This window comes from Poecilia mexicana, unplaced genomic scaffold (genome assembly GCF_051168715.1).
Source record: "Poecilia mexicana isolate PSO_F unplaced genomic scaffold, ASM5116871v1 scaffold_4, whole genome shotgun sequence".
Lineage (NCBI taxonomy): Eukaryota > Metazoa > Chordata > Actinopteri > Cyprinodontiformes > Poeciliidae > Poecilia > Poecilia mexicana.
Window position 1 is genome coordinate 16,965,232 of NW_028263373.1, and position 23,982 is coordinate 16,989,213.

The window sequence follows — 23,982 nt, forward strand, 5'->3', positions numbered from 1 at the left end:
TAAAACAGCAGCCCTACAGACGGGTAATACTGTAAATGATGCTAAGCATGCCTCTCCTGTCAGATGAATACCACATGGTAGTAATCCATCCTCCTCTTTAGCCGGTTTCTCTAAGATCATCCTCCAGGCAATATGAACGACGCTTTAAACATATGAAACCACTTCAATGTTTTTTTTTTTTTTGTTGTTTTTTTTTTCCAACTGTATTTTCAGACACCTCTTTGTGTTTGCAAAAGATCAATGATTTAGGGCACTGCCAAAAACTTAATGCATGATGTCAGGAGGGACTGTGGTGTTTCTGTCTGTGGTATTTCTACTGGGATTTTACATGATGGACCAACTCAATGGGGCGCCTAATTTTGAACTGGTGGGAAAACATAAATGATTTTCAGAATTTTGACAAAATGTTTACCACACATTTGCGTTCAGTCATCCTGAGTCGGTACTTTGTAGAACCAAGTTCTCTACAAATACACTTCTTTGGGGTTTGCTTCTACCAAAACAGCTTAAGCTGAGTCATACTGGATTGAACAGCAATTTCAAATTCAGAACAGCTTCTGAATTTTAACTTCAGCTAGGCAATTCAAACATATCACTATGATTTAATTTAATCTATTAAATTGCAGCCTTGGTTGTGTTTTATTGTTGAGCTAGAGGAGCATCTAGTCTGTTGCAGACTCTAACAGGTTTTTTTATTATTATTATTTCAGCTTTTCTTTTTATTCCACCTCTGCTTTGATTTTCCAGAAAAGTGCAGTTCATCCATATTTTGCTGTGTTCCCCCCAGATGTCTTGTGGCAAAAACCAAGCAGGATTTCTCATGACTTTCTTTAAACAATGGGATTCATCTTGCTGCAATTCCACAAAGTCCAGATTTGTGGAGTGCATTATTGATAGTCTTACTGTCAACAGATTCCTGCTGTTGAGCCATGGTAGTCACTTCTCTATTGTTACAAAAGGCTTTTGAGATGTTTCTCTGATTAAACTCTCCTTACCCATAGTGGGAACGCATGACTTGGTGGATGTGCCATTGAGTCATACTTTTTCCATTGTCCCATGATTAATTTAACACTGTCCAAAATGATGCTCAAAGTTTGGGAAATTGTTTTGTAATTTAACTCTGATTTAAACGTATCCACAGTTTAGTCTCTGATCTATCTTCTGTGTGTCTTTGTCTTTATGACACTGTTTGTTCACAAATGTTTTCCAAAAAAACCCCAAAGCCATCACAGAAAAGCAGTATTTATACTGAGATTAAATTACACACAGATGGACTCCTTTTACTGATCAACTCAACTTTTTTAAGGAAATTGGTTTCACTACATTTTATTTAAGGGTATTATAGTGAAAGGGATCTGAATACAAACTGTTCAGATTTTTGTTTGTACAAATTATGAATTATCTTTTTTACTTCCAAAAATATGCTCTTTGCTGAATTATCACAAAAAAATCCTCAAATAACTTGAATGCTGAGATTGTAGTGTGACAAAAGGTGAAGAAATTCAAAGGACTTGAATTCTTTTGTGTTGTGTATCACATTTATTTATATTTTTACACAAAACATCTTATAATACAAAAAATGAGTTCCATTTTTGTTTTATTTATGTTACACTAGACAAATAACCACTGGAAGAGTGTTTTGAAGCTTCATTGCATAAATTCTTGAGAATTTTTATTGTTGATATACATGAAAAAAATGTTACAGCCTACTTAGGTTTTTGTACTAGGTTTTAAGTTTTGTATTAGGAAAAACTAATGGAATAAATGAAAAAGTATTTTCTCTAATATCTGAGACTGACTTGTCTTTTCCAAACTGGAGAGACATTTCCTTTCCTCCTGTTTATCCTTCGTCTCCATCCCCAACAGTGTAGATGTGTTATGAGAAAACGCAGTCTCTGGAAAGTGTCACATCTGCATGGGAGAGACGGAGCGTCGGCAGAGGGTGGGGAGGGGTTTCCAGGAGTGTGAAGATCTGTAATTTAATCTGGAAGTCTGGAAAGGACTGTTAGGGTTCACTTGGTGGGAGAGGACAGGACTGAATTCTGATCTAATTCTAGCCAGGAGGGGAAGAAGAAAAACACAAGGGAAATGATACTGCTGCTACCCCTAATTAGATTTCAGTTGATCATGGGCTCTGATATTCAGGATTTAGAAGAAAGGTGATACAGAACGAGAGAGCTGCCTGTGTTTCTTGAGCTTGTAAATTTCCTTGAGGTTGGGTCGGTTTGATCATAATGCAGTACTTACGATGGATCAGAAGTAAACTGGACCAGGGAAGGAATTTAAATTGTACAAATTTTATAAAGGTGACAATTTTACTTTCTTTTTTTGACTCCATTTGAGTCATGCAACACTTGCATTTCAATATTAATGTCTGTCTTAAAATTAAATGTACTGCAAATGTTTGAGAATAATATACCATAGTAGGTTGACAGAAGACTTGAATGTTTTGAGCTTTTTTCAACATTTACTATTTTCTAAAACTAGACAGAATGCTTTAAAAAAGTAATCTGATTGTGTGAGAATAAGTTACCACTTTGAATGTTTGTGTGACACAGAATACAGCAGAAGGCACATCCATAAATTGTGAATGCACACAAACACCCTTTTTTTTTTTTTTTTTTTTTGCAGAGACAAGTATTTATACAGAAGGAATGTAAAATGAATATGATCATGTCGCACAGATTTTCCAGATCTCTCCAACGTAGGTGTAGTGTGGAGCCAACTTCCAATGGAGATGAATTAAAAAGGAAAAGAATATATTATAAAATGTACATTACACTTTTTTAGTAAAATTGTTTTATATAATGCAATGCCTCATTTACTCTCCTTTTGGAGTTTCTCATAGTTTTTTGTTTTTCATGATTCACCTTATTTCAGCTCTATGTTGTCGTTTTTTTTTTGTTTTTTTTTTCAATGAACTCTGAACATGGTAATGAAAATGATCTCAAATGATCTCCATTTAATTTTGGTGGGCAATGTTTTTAGAATGTTATGCAGAATTGTTTTTCAATAATATTTTTAGTTTACCAAAATGTTTCATTCATTCAACCATTAAGTAAGAAAGGCATCTCTCAAAAGAAAGCAAAACAATATATGGGCACGTTTTTACTTATGCATTTTATTTTATTTGCCATGCATAACTTTTGTTTCACTTCACAATTTTCTACCACTGTGTGTTTTACTCTCAATCACATTCCAGCTGCTACTTCTTTAAGGCATGGAGGTGGGATTTTAGGACCTTGATCTTATTACACTCCAGACAATCTGTACCATATGTCTCCAAGATGCTCATAAGCTTTCCTGTCTCTGTGGACTCGGCCCTTGAACAGTGTCTTCTCCAGTCATGGTTTTCATCCAGTGGAGTGTTGCCAAATGTTGTAAACTCCATTCAGGTGAGGCCCTTGTATTTTATGACTAATGAACAGAAAAATGTAGGGATGCTTCTCAAAATCCTTAAATTCATCCAAGAAAAAGAAGTACTGTCAGCAACGTTTTTTGGACTATTATGAAAATATTAGCACTGCTCTTCAAAATGTAGCTCATTCTGCATTATTGTGAGTTTCTTGTCAAGGCTAACGTGTTTTCTTTTAAACCAAAAGAAACCAAAACTCTTAACCAATTCAAAAAGCCTTGAGAACAATTAGGAATTTCAGGTGTGTTATTTTTCAGGCTTGAATAAATGCCCTCATTCCATTTGGGTCCTTTGATGAATAACATCCTCACATAATCGTAACCCTAGGCTGTCAAATCTTAATTTTCTTCAAGGAAAAATAGCAATGGTAGCCGATGTCTTCTGGCTGTGTGTGGATGGCAATTAAACCTGGTTCCACTTCAATGTACATGTGCGAAACACATTTCCTTAAACAACAAGATCAGGAAAATTGGTTTTGCTGAATACCAAGGTCAGAAAAGAAAAACAAAAATTGCATCATCTATGTTTTAAACATTTTGTCTTCTCTCCCTCAAACCTAAAAAATGTTGCCTTTGTGGTAAAGCAATTTCTCCATACTTAACCATACAAGTTTATTATTAAGCAATATGACACTCTCAGAGTGTTATGTGTCAAGTTGTAAAATTGGTTTGGGAAAGGCTGTTGGCATACCACCGTGAATTGGAATTGTTGAATGACTGATTGTAGTGTTGAGCACTTTGTAGTCCTGGAACTTGATAAATTGCTATACAAGTACAGGCCATTTATCATTAACTTGGGAGAAGGGTTTGAAAACACTATGATCCTGAATCAAATATGACCCTCAGGAAATATGTTGTCCCGAACTTCTGCTATGGTCTCTCATGGCAAATTGGTCTCAAAAGGGACCAAACTAAGAGTGATTCAGAGATTTGGATGAAACTGCAAATTAGATTAATTTCAGATTAGGTCCCTCCTGGAGCTAACCTGTGGGTGAGCTTGCCTGTGGGCATCTGATAGTCGAGCCCTGTTGGACCAACGTTTCTACAAGGAGAAACGTTGGGAAAGTAACAAAGTTTCTCCTTCCCACCAAGCTTGCATGGCAGTCAGAAAGTGCCAGCTGTGGTCAAACTAATCAACAGACTGAGCGCCTGTTCAACTCAGTAGAAGTAGCAGCCAACACAAGCACAATGACGAACAGAGCTAACAGAAGAGGAGAGATGAAGAAGTTTGTGACAGTGAAAAGTAAAACAAGTTACTGGAGCAAGCAGAAAAGTACAGGACATACTGTGAACCCTACATAGCTCTTAAGTTTACTGTGAATGCAAAATATTACGCAATTGTCATTTCTTCTCATAACATATAAACTATACTATTGCAAATTTCGCACAAAAGTTTAAAAGTTATGTACCTTTTTGAAAAAGGAATAAGCTGATGAAGCTGATAAGTAACCAATGTTTGTAGTTATTTTATTTATTTATTTTTTAACTTTTCTCTTTTGAGACTCACACTGAGACATCTTAATCCAATGTTAAAAATGTATAGTCTGGTTCAGGTCAGGCTCGGGCTACATATTCTAATGCCTAATGATTTAAATTGTTTTGTAGGCAAAATAATACACATTTAGTCAAACAAATGAAGATCCAGTTTTACAGTAAAAAAAAAAAAGAGAGATTTATTTGTTTGGATTTTTTTAAGATTATACATCAAGCACTAAAATGGTTTGGAGCAAGACTATAGAGTATATACATAGTTACATTTTTGTAACTTGTAGATCATGGGAGTTTCAGTAAAAAGCTTGGATGAAACAACTCATGAAGGCTTTTAAAAATCCTTTAAAAATATAATTTGATCGACATTTCCTCTCACCTCAATCTAATCTGTCTTTTTATTTTTCATTTGGTACCTTTAAACATAGAGAGGGATGTGAAGTTCTGAGCCTATTGAGAGAACATAGAGGCTGAGAGCATTTCTAGCAGAACAAAGTTTTCCCCGCTATCAACATTTTAAAAGCTGTGAAATGGTAAAGAGCATGCTTGAAGCAGATTGTTTCCTTTTCATGGAGATGATGCGCAGACTTGACTTTCATTAGCATTGCTTTGAATATTTCTGAAGTGGTTTCAAAGCTGAAAACAGGATAGGTCACACAGCTGCATTCAGAACATTTTTGAGTGTGTTCCAGCTTTGCCTATATTTCATGGAAAACTTGGGATTTTATGTAAATGAAAACAAACAAGCAAACAAAAGACAAACGTGAAAAATAATTTACCGTGTATAGAAACGTATGTACAAGCATCTTTATGTATAATAGATTATGAAGTTGTGATTTTAAGAATTTATCATTTACTTGCAGTGTGGGTCTCTTATTCTGTCAGCAGTAAAATTAAGCATAACATGTCTTACTTACAGGATCACTGTAGTTGCTTAGCATAAAAGCAGGATTTTTACCATAGAGAAGCTCCAGCAGCACCATCAAGATAAATTAATACTCTAGTGTCAGGACAAAAGGTTAAATCAAAGTAAGTCTAAAAAAATCTCCACCCACCACTGCAAATTATTTTTTTTTGTCCATTCAACTTTCTAGATGCCAAGTGAAGGCTGAACAGCTGCAGCGAGTCAGAGCGCCCGGCTCGTTGTTCGGTTTCACTGTATATTCATAACAACCAGAAGGTTTGGAAAATTATTCAAGAAAGCATGCGTGTGATTAAAAAGATGATTAGACGGGAAAATTATGGCTTTTCTTCTTTTAAGTAGAGTGTAATTTTATGATGTGTACATATATATTTGGTTTGTATGACATATAAACAGTCATGATTGCTCAGTTTTTCCCCTTTCGTGTTCCCTCCTGCTTCATTCCTTGTTTTCTTTTTTTTTTTTTTTTTTTTTTTTCTTATAGTCCTCCCTGGTGCTGCTCTGTTGCTCCAGGGCTTTACTAATGTGGTAGAAAACTGAAGGCACCTACTAAAAAAGGGGCCTCTATGTGTGCTGCTCTTGTTAGAAGTGATTAAAAAAGGATTTGTGCTGGGTGGGTTGTGATTGTTATCACTACACACGATTTATTGTCCTGAGCTCATGAAGGTGGGGGCTCTGGTGCCGCCATACAAAAACCATACACTACTGGAGCACACAAAACTTCTATTAGGTAGAAGACATGGTCAACAGCACTACTGCAAAAATGTAAGTATGCAAAGAAAGAAATGTGACTTCAATTCATTCACAGTAAAGATATTTTAAAAATGTAACAACTTCGATTTAGACTTGTATTCCAGATACATTCAACTCCTTTGCAGCCAAGTTAACCTTGTGTTGAACTGCACAAGGTATAATTATGTAACAAAGTGTAAAATGTCAACTTTACGGAAGATACGAATAAGAAAAATAAAAACACTGCATATTTTTTTTCTTTCAAAATTTGAAAGTCAAACTTTTCAGTTTTTTTTTAAATGTAGGCAAATGTAGCTATCTGACATTTTACTGCAAGGTTGGCCTAAAACTGCAAAAAAGTATATTTGGCCTCCTGTAAGGTCAATGTAGGTTATTGTTAAAATTTGATTTTTTTTATCAGTTAAGATTTAAACTGATAAAACAGTTTAAAAACTGTTTAAAAACAGTTTTAAACAGTTTTTTAAAACTATTTAAAAAACTGTTTTTTAAAAATGTTTTTAAAACCGTTTTAAAAACAGTTTTAAAAACTGTTTTTAAAACTGTTAACATAAAAGCAGAATATTTTTATACTTTTATGTTAACTACAGAGTTTACTGAGTTTAACTTAAAAAAGAAACCTTTTCTTTTAAAAAAAATATATAATTTTGTTAGAAACATATATTTAAGTTTTGTTTTTCCATCTTTATGACAATAAAAAATATTAAATCATTATTAGAATGATCCAGCTGTGCTCTTAAAGTGTAAACCATTTTTTACTAAAACATTTGGTAATTTACACTAAGTATTCAACGTCAACTTTTGGTCAAATATTAGATAATATTAGTAGAGTTGATCTTTTTTTTTTTTGTACACTACATTGATGTATGTATTTATTGTGGAAGAGTGGCAAGGAAAAAATGCCAATGCAGAATGTTAGCCATAGGAGCTTTGTACAAAGTTTGCTGAAAGCCATAAAAAAACGTGCAATAGTTAATCGGGACCCAAAACTACAGTGTGATGCCATGTGTCCTGTAAATATTTAAGTTCTGTGATGGACTGGGAACCTGTCTATCACAAACTTAAAGTGTCTGACCTAAATCAGCAGAGGTTCAGTCAATTGATGCTTGTATTCTCACAATGAGTGGAGAGGAGATCACCCGAGTGCAGTGACCGTGTCTCAAGTAATTGTAGTATAAAACCACCTGTGTCAATTCACTAGTTAATCAAGATTCTTGATTATGATTAAAGTGGCTAGACTTGAAAAGAGCTGTTCACATCTGACCTGAATGCAACCTCACATAACTTGAACAGTTCTGCTAGGAAATATGGAGTAAAATTGCAGGTCTGATTAAGACCTGTCCACACAGACTCCATCCCGGGAATCCAGCAAAAGGTGCATCTGATTCTGATGTGAAGGGAGTGAATATTTATGCAATCGCTTACTTTATGTAAAATTATTTTATATAATTGTAATTATTTTGTAGAAATAAAGTTTTTTTTTTTTTTGGTCAATTTAAAAAGAAAAAAAAAAGTTGATTATGACTGGTTTGTGCAAGCAATAGAAAAAGTAAAACAACCAAAGGGCCAAAGGGTTGAGTACTGTTGATATGCACTGTAAAATTATACAATGCGATGTCCCACAAAGTGTTAACTAAAGGGGTTGGCCATGAATTGGAAAAATAAGTATATTTAAGAACCATGTGTCCCGTTCCTTCTACTTTATTTGCTTTACTCCAATGTTGGTTGTTTACATAAACTCCCTTTAAAATGCATGGAAGTTTATGATGGTAGCCAGTCAAAAATTCCAACTACAACAATAATAAAAAAAAACCCACTCAAGACATACAAATGCTTTTGTACTGCATGTATATAGTTTTAAAGAAATACAATGTATGCAGAGAAAGTAGTGATATATAATGTTTTGCCTGAGTAAGCCCCTTTTTGATTCAAGTCCAAATATAACACAGCTTGCAGATGACGCTCACTTTACATGCAGTGACTCGGGCTTACCAAGTCAATTAATGGATTTGTGTGGGTCTGATGATGTTACCAGACCTGTGTGTCAGGGGGTTGTGGTCAGGGAGGCAATCACAGGCAGGACCAAGAAAAACATCTTTGTGCTTGTTAAAACCACCATTTCCTTACAAACTTTGTCTGTTGGAAACACGCATTTTCACCTAGTAAGTGTAGCTTTTTTTTTTCCAAAAACAGATGAATAATGATCTCGGAGAGATAGTTTTCAAATTGTTACACTTTCCATTTTGTTTCATCTGCTACTTTAATTACTGACAGTGGCCTTTTTTTTTTCCCACATTCATATGGCCGTGAAAAATCTATCGCTGTTTATCACCATTAAATGACAGAACATCTGCCTATGACTGCATGGTCCATGTCACTTTTGAAGGCGCTTTAAAAAAGAAGAGCTGTGGGAAACTGGGGGATTTTAACCTGATGGGAGACAGGGTCAAACAGGGAGATATGGTACATTAGCAAAGCATGATTTCCCCACATGTGATACTGGGGTAGGTCTGGCCCGAAAATTAACGAATATTAGTCAGAGCAAGAGTTGGTAACATAAATGGAGAGGGTTAAATGCTTCTCGCAGCCAACTGGAAATCTTAACAGTATTTTAACAAACAAACAAAAAAAAAAGAATATTATGATCTTTAAAGTAACCAAGTCAGAATGTTTATGTCAGAATTTGTTAACAAGAAACACTATTACTCTGTGTTAATGTTTTTTTTTTTGTGTGTGTGTGTGTGTGTGTCTATAATCTTATGGACACAATATGGTAACTCAATCAACATGAAAAAAAAATGACAGGCAACATGACAAGAGAAGGCTTGTGTTTTTTCTGGAAATCCTGTTTTATGAATAAAGTCAGTTATTAAAATGGAACTGACTCTAAAGACAACTCCAAGGAGTTGTGTGGTGAAACTAACATTATTTATGGAAGTGTCTGGGGTCATTTGTTTGCATCTATTTTATGTGGGAAAAAACTCTGTCCATATGGATATTAAATTCCATGCAGGGACCATTACAAGTTCAGGAAATTAAAACAAAGCTTATGCAGCCAAAGGCCGTCAGTTAATTCTTTGTAGAAAGCAGCTCATTTTTCATGTCTGGCCCGTTTTATGCTGTTCTCCGAGATAATGTGGGTGTAGCAAGCTGGAAAAATGCGTCCGTACATTTTATTTTAACTGCGTTTTATGTGTGTGTGTGTGTGTGTGTGTGTTTCACAAGCATTTGTAGTCAAGCAACTGGACTAGCCTGCATTTTGAAACCACATGATGACAGCACCCAATGAAGTCAGAGTAAACAACAAGCCAGTCCTCATTACCGATCGCGTGTACTTTTGGATTTATTTCACATGGTCACAAACCCCCCTGCTGTTAAGAGTAAATATTCTTGTGATATGTCTTTGCATGGACTTTGAGCTGCAGTCTACCAGTGTGGCTTCAGACTCAGAGTTTCTGTACACAAAGTGAAAGCTTTCCAAAAACAGGTCTAAATCTGCCTCCTAATTGTGGAAGAAAAATGTTTAAAGTTTGTAGAACCACTGGTGTGATTTTGTTTCAACAGTAGTCAGAAAATGGGTGCAGCTTTGCTGTAATATGTCAACAACTCGGTGGAAAGGCTGTCACCTGGGATCAAACATAACTGATTTTTATGAGTGTGTTGAAACTGACAAACTTTATTTTTTTCATAAATTTAGCAGAATTAAAGCTAATCTAAATCTGATGCTATGTAGGGAAAATGTGAAACAGATAGTTAATTTATGACATACTCTCAAAAGGTTTGACTGAATACAACGCAATAAATACTGCATGATCGTTGTCTGTTTTGAGGTTAAACATTGGATTACATTTTTTTTTTTTTTTTTTTTTTGTAATTTGTACCAAATAGTATTAAAGTCATTTTGGGGGAAAACAGAATGGTGGATTTTTTTTTTCTTTTAATTTATTTATTCAAGAATAGAGTTGAAATTTGAGAATTAATTAAAAATCTTTAGAAGGCTCGTGAGCAAAAATGTAAGGCTGTTATATCAAAACTCTAAAGACCAAAAACTGTTTTAAAATAAGTTTTGAAATGAAAAGCAAAAAGCATATTAACAGAAAACATCTATGTAAATAAAGTTATTGATGTAAAGAAAAGATCTCTAGAATTGATCAATTGAAACAAAATTTCACAAATTCCAAACTCAGCTGTTATGTTCTGTTTACTGGCAAGCTGGGCTGCATTCACATGGTGTTGGAATTTCCCATTTTCTGAGTCATTCTGACCTTTTATGTTTATAATTCTGGTTTCTCCAATAATACCAAAGGCTCTTGAACTCTTTGCAAGCATCACTTAGGAATGGGAGCACTTGATTAAAAAAACAAAACAAACTAAATAAAATAAATAAAAAACACCCACGCCACCAAACATGTTATCTGTGCTATTCGTCATTATACCGAACCGATAAGAATGTTGTCATAATTTCTTGTTATATGTCACCAAAAAGAGGACCCAAGCGTCTCCACTCAGAAGTGGAAAAAAAAAAAAGCTCTTTTACACTTTTGACACTTACTTCAACACAGAATGGCACAGATTTCCAAGAAAGCAAATTGATTTTTGTTGAGCATTCTCAATTCTCAACAATAAACCAAAGGTTCGCCTTTGGTTTATTGTTCTTTGCATGTCTACTTTTCTATGGGCATATGAATGTGATCAATCCCACTGCATTCGATGAACCACAGATGTGTTTACATATAGTTTAAGTTATCTGCATGAATTAAAAGCTCGTCTTCTGCTAATCTATTCCGATTTTACCTACATAGAAAACCTTGAAGCAAGGACATTCAGACCTGTAGAGGGCAAATGACGTTTGCAGTTAATAAAATTATTACTCATAACTTCATTCAGAAAGTGCCAGACTAGGTTGCATTCCTTGTATCATGGGAACAAAATATTTTGTTCAAAAACACCAATTGCTACCTTATTTTGAGGTATTTTACTAGGTTTATTAAACTTATGGAGTCAATAAACGTTACATGTTTCACTTAGTTCACCCTGGGACCTGCTAGTCAAGTCTGAATTTTTAACAGCAGTTTATGTTGACAGGCCCCAGTTATGTTGAAGGGTTGTTGATTCTTATTGCTGTCCAGCCTCATTGCACATACATTCACTTACGCTTTTATTTTATGTTTTTACTGAATATTTTTATGCTTATGTAACGCAGCCAGAAACTACTTTTATCACCATCTCCAATTGCTTCAGCTTTAGTCTTGATCCCCTCTCATTAGTCTGCAATGGTAAAACAGGGATTCAGTAAAAAAAATAAAATAAATAAAAAATACAGAGCATCATTAAACACAGTAAACGATATACTTGGAATTATAGGAGTTCCATAAAAGGACTGGAAGAGTGCCAGAAAACCTATTTAATTCCTCCAGACGCAGGTGTGAGCTCCTGCAACAAATCACCCTGTGCCAGAGGTCTAATTTGTAAAAGAAAACAACGTAATGCGTATAAAGAGCTTAAAATGTTTGCCGAACAAAGGCAGATGTTCTATAGTAAGATATATGAGAACAGAAAGCAATGATGCCAAGCTGATTAGCAATTCGGATTTGTTTCATTTTATCAACTCGAGACACGAGGAGAATGTAAATCGATGAAAACACCGAGGTACGTTGACAGAAAAAACAAATAAAATGCTGATTAAATGGGAACTTCAGTATAAAAGCCAATAAACAAGCAGAGATTAATTGAAATACAGTATCACTGGTTGAAGTTAAATATTTGGACAGTGGGTTCATGTTAGGGTTTTTCAACGTTGAGCTATGAATTTTAAGCAGATCCCACAGACACATAAAGAGCTTAAAAGCATGAATAAAAGAAGAGCCTCTCAGCTTGTGATTATAAGGTTTTATGGCCCTTTTCTCTTCTTTACTTTCCAGAAGTGGATGTTAGTTGGGACTATTCATTTTATGTGGATGTAATTCTACAAAAAAGAACATTAATAATCCGCACATGAATATGACAAATGGCTCTGTTCACATTTTGTAAAATCTTAAAATTTCCTAAACCTTGATCAGACAGGGTGAATTAAGCAAAAATTGTTTGCCAAGAAAAAAAAAAAGACTGCTTTGAGTGGACAGATGTAAATACTCTCTTTGTGTACACTTTTAGCTGATGTGATTGGAACATAGCCGTGCTCAGGAAACTGAACCGGTGTTTAACTTGGAAGGCCGACATGCTTCAAGGCTGCCAAAGTGCTCGGAGAACCAGCTCACCTCACCCAGCCTGCCGTAAATTCTCACCCTCTTCTCGTCCCTCGCAAGCTCTGAAGTCTTATTTGTTTTCCACATTTTGCTAGAGGTGACATTCACTGTACGAAACCGTTGCCTAAATGCCAACTTCTGCAAAAGTGTGATCTCAAGGCGAAGCACGAGACGCTGGATAACAGGGCTGGGGACAGCGGTCTCTTTAGTGCCATTACAACAAATCCCACCCCTGAGAGTACATGCTCTGGCCTGTCATTTGTCTATTTCACATTACTTTTATTTTAGTTTTTAGAGGAGGTGCAGTAAAACCCGAGTTGCCTCTTACCCTTCAGAACTTCTTATTTCAAGCATATTGCCTAAATCACAGGAGGTATGTTGGAAAAACAGGACACCCCATAAAATCCTGAAAATGGCCTCCTGTTTTAACATACTCATGGGGAACTGAATCAGACGCTTTTAAAAACAGAGCTCGCTTTGGAATGACGAATAATGAAGCAAAGTTCAGGGGCACTTTATCGGTCTTCTCTTTAACTTGCATTGATTCGGCAGATATTAAAAGTTCTCTGTTTTCAGACAAATGAGACAAAAGGTAAGGTGAGGTTACAGGTATGATGAGACAGAGAAAAACAAGGGCAAAGGTCTATAGAGTCAGGGAACACCTTTACTTTAACTGTCCATTTTGTTGATTGGCAAGAGGGTTAAACTCTCCCCTTTTAATCTTGTTGTTTGAGTGATTAGAGGAAGCCTGGATGAGAGAGGGAGGAAGACAAAAGGACAAACTAAAATAAAAGTATATTACGAGAGTTAATATGAGATCATAGAGGTGGAAGTAATTTAATAGAGAATGCAATCTCTTAAAGTGCTTTATGTAGTTTCCCGATTTCTTCATCTCTACCTAATGTTATTTTAAACACATAGCATGCATTGCTTTTGTTGATTTATTTATTTATATTTTTTTTGCTGACAGTTTTGACAGTAATAATCCTAAAAAAATTCTTGGTGGCAAAATGTGAGAATTTAAGTAAATACCGGTGAAAACTTTTTTGACATTTTGAGTTGAGACTATATATACTGCTCAGAAAAATAAAGGGAACATTTCACTTTAATTGTGTGTGTGGCTCCAAATCCAGGCCTCGTTTGGTTAATAAATTTGATTTCCATTGATGATTTTTGTGTGATTTTGTTGTCAGCACATTCAACTTTGTACAGAGCAAAGTATTCAATGAGAATATTTCATTCATTCAGATCTAGGATGTGTTATTTGAGTGTTCCCTTTATTGTTTTGAGCAGTGTATATTGAAACTAGCTCAATAGTGACAATCTGGTTGTCACTAGTGTGAGCCCTGTTAGAATAATTTATTTCAGACAGTTTAAGAAGTGTTGAAAGGAAAGCAATTAAGCTTGTTTTTCTTTCTTTTTTTCCCCCTTTATTTTGCAACCCAGTGTTAAAATAAGTTGAATCTGGTCAAAACTAATAATTACCCCCCCCCCCCCAAAAAAAAAAAAAATAAATATTTTATTTAAATAGGAAATTCAAAAACTAAGATCCAGAGCAAAATCCAAAATAACAACAAGAGAAACACAATGAAACAAGCTTGTGGGAATAACAAGATGATCTTACCTGTTTAACTGAGCTATTAAAGCTGGAGAGTTGACAAATGAACAAGGAGCAGGTGGTTGATCAGAAACAAAGTGGAGCTGTGAGGGAAGGCAAATACGAGAAGTTAAAGGACGGAATTATGGATTTTCCAGGTCCATCAAAACACTATGTTATCTTCAGATGTCATGAGAATCCTGTCACATAAATTTATTTACATCTTAAATAAATTTGACTTGCCTTGAAGTTGGCATTTATTTCTTTAGAAACCTCCTACCCTTTCAGACACTCAATCATTTTGCGTGCGTAAAACATACGCCAGAACGGATTAAAGCCATGCCCATGGAGAAGGGCTTTTTGATATGCTCAGCAGACACACACATCAGGTCTTTGCTAATTGCTGCTGCTCCTAGTTTGATGGGGAAGGCATGAGGGAGGGATGCTCTATCAGGTGGGAGATGAGCTGGGGACTGAAGCTTCCAGGTAGAGCTTCGGGTAAATAGACAGCACATCATATGACGAGTCATTTAGGCCCCCTCCAAATTACATCATAACATGATATAAAGCTCAGAAAAGTATTATTTTGTATAATACCCCCTTTTAAGCTAAATTAATGGGATACATTGCTGAAGAACACACAGGGAACAAGTGAGCGGAATATGAATACATATGAAATAAGGAAAGAATTAGGAAAACTCAAAGCTAAAGTCTAAAAGATCACAGCACAAATTATTTATGAGTGATATCAAAACATGGATTAAATATCCAGCAGTTCCACAAGCTACTCTACAGCAAAAAAAAAGTCTTATTAAAGACTATAGAAAAGCTAAGCATGTTAAGATAGCACACTGTCAAAATATTTTAGTAGCTTTCCTGTATGCAGATCCAGTAAATTCTCATGTACAAAATCCATGAGGAAAAAAAAACACCCAAACTAATCACAAACTTGCAAATGTTTCCCCCCCCCCCCCTTTAATTCAAGCTGTGACCATCATATTTTGTCCCCGACTCCAATTTGACTCATTTAAGATCAAATATCTACGGATAACCAGTCCAGAACCAGATTAATGGTCGCTCAATCAGTGCTATGTAGTATATACTTAAAAGCTTAATTCAAAATATTAAAATGCCAATATTTTGTTCCAACATTTGTTTTAAAGGGTTTAATAGGTTAGCACAGTTCATTTTGCTAGTAATTTCTGCCTACATAAATAAGTGTAAAAGTCTGAGTAAAATTTTGATTTTACAGTTCAATGAATGAACCAGAAAAATAAGTATCCATATTTTTTACAAGCTCATATGGTTCTAATGTCGACCGTCTTTCGTTGCATTTGTTTTCAAAACAACATCCCAGACCATATCATTCCTTTGGTCATGCCAGGCCTTTGTTCAGCAGCAGTAAGCAGAATCAGATCCACCCTCGGAGTCCCAGTGCATCAGGCAAGCGGGGACTCTCTCGTTTCATGCGGTAACTATGAAACATGCTCCAAGTACTTGCAACAGTTCTGCTCAGAGCCGCAGCCGCAGTGTTCCCTCTAACAAGAGACAATTACAAACTTGTTGTAAATCATGGCTGTGAGCATTTGGGAGTTTTCAGAATATCCAAAAGATTTGGGATGCTTCAGAACTTGAATATCTGAAATATACATAGCTATCTTTTTTTTTGTCGTGGTACAGGCAGCATACCACGTATAGTATATTATGCACCCAAGAATCCCTTTGTCACTTACAGATAGTGCTGTGTAATCTAGCAATAGAAGCACTGCCTAGCATCACAATATTGATAACCAAATTATCTGTGACTGCAGTCTTTCATGTTGACTTTTGATTTAACATCACAGAGCGTGTAAAGTCAAAAGCCGTAATCAAATTATACAATCCTTTACTTACTTACCACACTGCCTGTGCACGCATTTTATGTACAGATAATAGATTCCAGGATGAAAACCATCGGATCAATATTTTTATTACCTGCTGAGATCTTTGTAACCACATTAAGGAAAGCCTCTAGCATTACAGCTTAACCTCTTTCAGAGATGATGGGATTTGTTCCACCTGTGTGTGGTTGCAAACTAATTATTGCAGATGCACAAAATTAACAATTCCACATTTTCTTTTCTGACAACCTCTTCTCAATTTCACTTATGCAGATTGCTGGAAAGAAAGTCTATTTTATATTCACACACACCTTTTCCATTATGCCCACACAGAAAAGTCGAAGGAGATGTCCATCGTTTGGAAGAACGTAGTCACTGAGCTGCACAGAAAGGAAGTCAAGTGAGGGATTTTTTTTTTTCCTTTTCCTGCCATTTCACTTTTTTTTTCTTTTTTTTTTGCTTGGCCAGTCCTGCTGTGGCCCGTGATGCAGGGTCCCAAGGGCCCGGCGGTGAAATAGTAATATGGACCATCTGACACCTGTCAAAACAGCCCTGTTAGTTGAGCGTCAAGCCCTGTCAGCTCACAGAGGAAAGTGCTATGCGGGCTCTCAATTTCCCCCTTTCCCTTTAAATCTCTCCCCTGTCCCTCTCGTTCTCCTGCTGCAAATCCCAACTTTTGCTCCCAAGACTCTGGTAGAAATTCCCTCCTTTCTTATTCCAATTTTCCCCTTTGGAAAGACCTCTCGTTTTCCCCATTTTCTTGTATCTTCTTCATTCTCAGACTATTGGTTTGCTTGAGACAAATCAGATCAACCACCTCACAAACTGTGATTTGTCCAGATTTGTTCTTGTGACTAGAAGAAGTTTAGAAAACATGTGGAAATGGAACAGTACGTTCCTTTTCCATTTTCCCTCTTTTATTAAAACACCTCATCTCTTATATCCTATCAATTAAAAACCTGTGCTAGAATAATCACCAGAGAGACCAAGGGCAATTGTTTCCAGTGTAAAGTCATTAGAAGTTATAATGAGCCTCAGTCAGTCTCAAATGTTCCTCCATTTTAAAGTCACCCTTCCTGGTCAACGATGTATGAAGAGGAAAGCCTCTAAATCACCTGAGCCTTTTTTGTCCTGATCTTCCCGACTAGATGTGGCATTCGATAATATGAAGCGAGAATAACATCTGAAATTAATATTGACAAAATCCTCTTTGACTTTGTCTGACTTTTAGCAAAATTTTTACACTCCACTAAGTTTCATGAATCACATATTGGGATACTGGGGAGGTTCCTTACAATTTGAGTTGTGTCTAAAACACAAAATGTTAATGAGTTTTTGTTTCAATTTTTAGAATATGGACTGAGGAGAAAGATGTTGAAAGCTTGACATAGTGTTGTATAAGCTACCCGCTGCTTTAAACTTCTCCACATCTGACTGTCTTCAAAACGTTGTTGTGACATAAACGTTATGATATTTAAAAATGTTGATACATTGAACAGTCAGGAAAAAAAAACAGAATAAACTATCCAGTTTTAATGTGACAATGTGTCAAACAATTTAAGAGGTATGAATACTTTTCTGCAAATTTTGCCACTGACAATACAGCAATTGTACTCCATCAACTGAGAAAGAAGCTTGCAGGAGAACTACTGCTTGTTCACAAGTAATAGGAAAGGTGGAAATGTTCAGCTGTAAATGTAATTGCCTTGGTTAGATAAAGAACAACCCATAAGAGAAGGTTCATTTCTCCTCTCCACATTTTCTCGCTCTGTCTCAAATTGTACCACTCAGCTTGTCCTGTAAGACGACTTTGCAAATCATTCAGTAGGCGAGTTACATTTAACTACCTTCAATTCTGCATCAGGTTAATGGACCTTGGAACTCAGATGTACAGTTGAAAGGTGTTTCTGATGTGATCCAGAGGCTGCGCTGATCGAGTAAAGAAGGAGATGGAGCCCTTGCCAGCGTGGCTGAGAAAATCACTGCAGACATTGCAATAAAGAATTCTCTGCATTAGTGAGAGTTTATAATAAAAACAAAACCCCAATCAGAGTTAATGACGTTGTATTAGAAGGTATTTATTGAGAGTAAGGGAGACAGCAGCTGTGACTTCTTGTGGTTATACTGAGCAAGTGGTGGCAGTTAGTGGAATTTATGGGCTTGCAGGGAAATGAAGTTGGGAATAGGTGTGGCTGTGACGACAGTGAAGGGTCTGCAAGGATCCAATGTAATGTAACTGTACTTTACGCAAGTTATGAATGTCAAGAAATTCTTTTATGAACCCTGATTGTAACTGGATTAGGAGTGTTTTTTATATGCAGCAGTTACGCCTGATGAAAAATGAGAAAGTAGTCTGAGCAAGTCACATAACAAATGCCAGATTTCACTGAGATCATTGAGAAAAACAAAGCATTCCAACTTGTTTTCTTTTTTTTTTGCATCACAAATAGACAAAATATGACCAAATGTCTCTGGGTCAAATGATGCCGTTATGCTTTGAGAGCACACCAGTGCCTTGTGTGTCTTGATCTCCGTTTCATTTGTCTGCATATCTGTGTAACCACGGGGGTGGCCGGCTCACATGGCCACCCTGCTCAGTGCAAATCGCTGGCGCCTGATGGGAGCAAATAGGAGGCCTTTAAATAAAAAGAGGAGTCATAATGTTGATTCTGGCTTCTGCTCTAGATTTTTGAGAGGAATTGGATCTTTGTAAAACTTTGTTGCAAGTATTACTGAATCCAGCAGTTGGAGTGATGCTGCTATTGGCCAGAAGTAAGATTTCACTAAGGTGACTCAGCCACTCGTAAACAGCTATTAGATGGGGATTTTCTCTAGCTCAAATTTGTCTCTCGGCTTGGCAAGCCAGGGAACGAAATGATAGTGTGGCACATGTACAGCTTTCCACCTATTACATCATCAACAAGTCATTCTGTGATGACCCCTCTGGCTGGACTGTCCAAAATAACACGGCTTGGAATAATATGGCTTAGCACAGAACTCAACTTCTCTCAAACTTGCATGTTGGCCTCTCAGGTCGTCTTCATGATTATGCCTGGAGGACCTGTCCATAGACGGCCACAAAAATGCCCAACTAGGGAACAATCCAACAACTTAATGTCAGCAGTTTACAGCTTTTTCTCATTCCCGTTTAACCTCAACGTATTAAACAATGGTTTAGATTTTGCTAAACTTGCAGTCTTGAATTCTTGTCAAACAATCAGCTCAAATTGTGTCTAATCCAGAAATATCATATCCCACTGCCTGACAGTGCCTGTTTTGATTTTTGAATGAGAAGGCATATTACTTTACATTTTAATGAGACAATCTCTCAACAGTGTCTGCAGCCTGGCAAAGTGTTTTCACCTCTGCAATTGTGTCCACACTTCAGAGAACAAGTCATTAACAAGATCCAACAAAAAGCAAGTAGCAATAGTTGTTTCACGGCTTCATTAAGTATATAAAAAGAAACTGAAAAGCAAACTAGAAAGTAATTTTTGGAACTTCTGTCCAGGCCAGACGTCTTACAAACCAAATGGAGGAAACTCAATTTATTGCTTATTACCACCGTTTTCTGAACACAACCTTGTTGTCAAGACATCTTAAAAACAACATCGCCCGTTACCTTTCCTGTTTTGGCATAAATAAAAGAAAGGAAAAAATATAACAGTGATATGTTTGTATTGTATGTTTGATATAAAAAAAAAATCTGAGTTTCACCTTGAAAAGATGAAAAAAGAAGCCTCTGACCCCCAAGTCAGAACTGCAATAGGTGAAAACAGTTTTCTCAACAACCTAACAACAAGACCCAATATGCTTTTACAAAACAGCTCCACCATAAACCAGCAGAGAAGAACTGCTCCATAACCTGCCTCTGATCATTTACAAGTCACAAATCAATTTTACATGACTGTTGTAAAAAAAATATGTGTGTTCTTGAAATACCCATCTCTGTCTTGGCTTTTCCCCTTTACATTAATGCTAAACTGTTTAATGTGTTTTGTGTAAATAGCTGATACCAAAATTTCCTAAATGTGCTCTGCAACAAGAAGTCCAAATACTAGCTGTTGTAGTTGTGCTGCAGCTAAAGCACCAAGTCTTTAGTGGTCTTAAATTCCTATGGTTGTATTTTCTCCACATAGAAATAACATAACATGTAACCCAGCAAATTAACATTAAAAATATATTATACTGTACCATTATGTTATTTTAGTTTTTTTTTGTTTTGTTTTTTGCAAATATTAGATTAACATTCATTCTGAAATGATTGATAAAAAATAAGACTCGTTAGTCAAAATTTCCACTGCCTATATTTTTGCCAGAACAAACCCAATCCCCTGATTTTTTGCAAACAGAATGTATAATTAATATTTAAAGTTTTTTTTTTTAGTCGTATGAGGTACAAATAGCTGTCGATATATATTTAAATTGCTTATTTCCATTTCGTTTCAGTAACCACAGCTCCAAGGAGTAAACACGTTTTATGGATTATTGCTAAATCTTCTTTAGTAATTAAATTCTTATGGATTACATTTGCAAACAACATCATTAAACTATTTTTGTTGCAATGAGAGTTTAACAGAAAAATCAACAGAAGATGAGCAGTAATGTTGATGCATAAAAGCTGTAGGCATGCCTGCTCACGGTGCTGACTGACAGCTCTCGCTGAATGTCACTCCATATGTCTATTGCCACATTTTAAGTTGCTCCAAGCAAATGAACCAGACAAGTCAGATGCTGGAACTGCATAGCAAATCTGGTGAAATCTTCATAATGTGTCTATCACATCCTGAGCCATGACAAAAACAAATGAGACATATCTTCGAACTGAGCACAATAATCAACTTTGACTTCAGAATGAACAGATACAAAACATATTGAGAAACGTGGGTGTTTCAATTGGCACTGTTAGTGCATTAGCACTGGTTTTGGGACTACTGTATAGTGTAGACCAAAAGCCCAACATGATCTCAAGCTCACTAAACAAACACAGTGACAGAAGAAAGAGAAGGTCAAGGCAGACACAAACAGCTGATACAAGCCCCTCTGAGAAGACTGGTCAGGAGCTCCCAGTTGTACTGATTAGTCCCACATCAGGAAGTGGAAGGAAGCAAAAACAGCAGAGAAGACAAAACAGTAAGCCCTGCTAGAATGGGAAAGAGGCTTTGTAGAATCAAACCGCACCATCAACAAAACCAGGCACTGACTCAGAATTTAACCTGTCCTGGGATTTTTACCCACTGTATAAATTGTATAAATACTGTAATCATGGTGGGCTGCCATGACCAAAAATGTTTAGGCTGTTTTGTGGTCCCAGTCCAGCCCTGCTCAATATCTTCTGGTCAATAATAACAAGAGCCTTTACCAACATACATTTCTGTTGGAATAAAGCTGATAATGAGCCAAATTACATTGTGATATTTTGTGAAGGGGTAAATTATTTACCTCCTGTTGGTATAAACAGTTTCAGTTTTAGTTGTTTTAAGTAGCTTACATCAGCTAAAACTATAATCTAGTTTTATGAGTTATTTTAGTAACTCGCTTTACGAAATGAAACACTGTATGTATTAATTTATTCATTTCTGTTAATATTGAGGATTTCAACTTAAAAGCGAATGAAATAACATTTAGGATCAGAATATTACATTAGGCCGATTAAACAAACTAGGGGTGCATCCACTTTGACGAAGGTCATCCCACTGTTACCAGCTCAGCAACTTTCCTTCTGTATTTAGCAACACTCAGACAAAATAAGAATTTGCAATTGGTGCACCCCTAAAAAAACATTTATAATACAGAAATGTGGGCTAATGAAACGTAGGTTTAATAACTGCTTAAAGGTTGTTATTTTCAAAACGTACTTCGAAACTATGTAAAAAAAAAAGCCTATTCTTCCACTAATGTGTAAAACTAGCTTTATAGGTAGCTAACAGTGGCTTTAACAAATACTCAGAAGAGTCTTACTGTGAATGTTCTAAAAATAAAGAACACACAAAAAACATAATTGTATTCAAGTTACAAACACTGGAATAAATCACACTCACACAAGTTAACATTAGAAATAATACATGAAAAACAATGCTTCTAATCCAGTTAGATTAAAGTGCTGCCTAAATGACCACAAATAACGGATAGCATGAATCTAATTTGCATTGGAAATACAATAGAGATGCTAATGCTAATTAAAGTGTTGTTTTTCAGGGCTAAACAATATAAAATACTTCAAATAAGTGTCTAACACAACAACAACACTTTATATCGACAGAATACTCACAGACAGATGTTTCCTGGTAGTCAGCAAAGCATAATGACAAAGTTTAGCATTGCCGAAACAACCTTACTCAGGAACTTGCCCGAACTACAGGAGCCTTTTAGGACAAACCAAATCAAACTCAAACTATAGGGTGCAGTACAGAGCCTCATCATTAGATATATTTTAATTAAGACTGTATTCATTGAAGCACGTTTTACTGAAATCACTGTTAATGGAACCTGCAATAATAATACATTAAATTTAACTGTAAACTAATGTACATTTTACAAATTAGGTCAAGGAACATTTACTAATCCATTCAGAAAAGCTTTTCACCCAAACTTCTCTACAATCACAACCATGATAAAAACAGAAAAAAAAAGAAAGTTGTACTGGAACAGTGACAAACAAGGCTGGACGAGGACCAAAGTTTTCAAATAACTTTGTCTAACAACAAAATGTTGTCTTTTCTTTTCTTTCTTTTTTTTTTTGGCAAACTCATGGGAGAATCCTCATTATAAGCACCTCAAGCAGAACTCACCAGAGAGAAGACTTCTGCTATGGAGGATTGCTCAAACTTTGAGTTGCCCATCCGACATTGCTAATTAGGAGGCAGAAACCTCCATTGCTGGTGTTTCGTCAATATACCGCACACCCTTCAGACTCAGTGTGCATCACAGGGTCGCTGAAGATCTGTGTGAGTCAGTGAAGCATACTGCCCATGTCACACAGTGGGTCACTGTTTTTACTTAGCTGAGCTTTAAGTCTTTATCAGCCTCAAACATCAGGGTCCAGTAGTCACACAAATTAAAGGGCAATTAAGGCCCTGAAACAGCTTAGGGATCAAAGCAGACGACAGGAGGAGAAGCCACTCTGGAGATTTACAAAGCAACAGTCTGGTCTAATAGGAGCCGAACCAATGAAAATATATTGTTTGATAATATTTGAACCAAAGGAGGTTTGTCTGAAAATGGGCCCCATATTGCTAAGCAACTTGTCAGATATGCTATAAAACAAGTAGATAAACACTGCTTACATATACATAGTATATGACAACTCGGTAGGAGGGTAATTCAATTTTTTGACTTGTCAAGGATTAAAAGTAAAAGAAAGGAACTGGTTGGATGGCCTCCAGTTTACATAGATGTTTACTGCTCTGAACCCTCTTTAGGATGCCCATATCTCGTTAATTTCCTTTGACACAACCGAGAACAAATAACAGCTTTTATCATCCTTCACTTTTGTCTCCTCGCCTTCTGTCTGCCAGTAACTCATGCCAATCTCAAACCAGTCAAACGATTTCTACAACGAAATGGGCTTCATGGATTAAAATGCAATTTGCTACAGTTAATGAAAATGTGCTCTGTATAAATACATGGGCGCTTATTAAGTTGGGGTTTGGGAGGTGAGAGCTGGCTTTAAACAAAGACAACCAT

The 23,982-nt window shown here is 36.1% G+C and overlaps 1 long non-coding RNA gene across 2 annotated transcripts in view; it reads right to left on the minus strand.

Annotated features, from left to right (window-relative positions):
• Window positions 1-22,973, minus strand: part of LOC148159960 (uncharacterized) — a 28,085-nt gene extending 5,112 nt beyond the window's left edge. Inside the window, exons 1-2 of one of the 2 annotated variants that reach the window (XR_015762764.1) lie at window positions 22,568-22,973; window positions 14,444-14,520 (exon numbers count right to left, since the gene is read on the minus strand). This is a non-coding gene — a long non-coding RNA (uncharacterized LOC148159960). Of the gene's footprint in view, window positions 1-14,443; window positions 14,521-16,607; window positions 17,203-22,567 lie in introns of those variants that run through there. The other variant, XR_015762765.1, reaches the window with a different exon arrangement.
• Window positions 22,974-23,982: the final 1,009 nt, after the last annotated feature.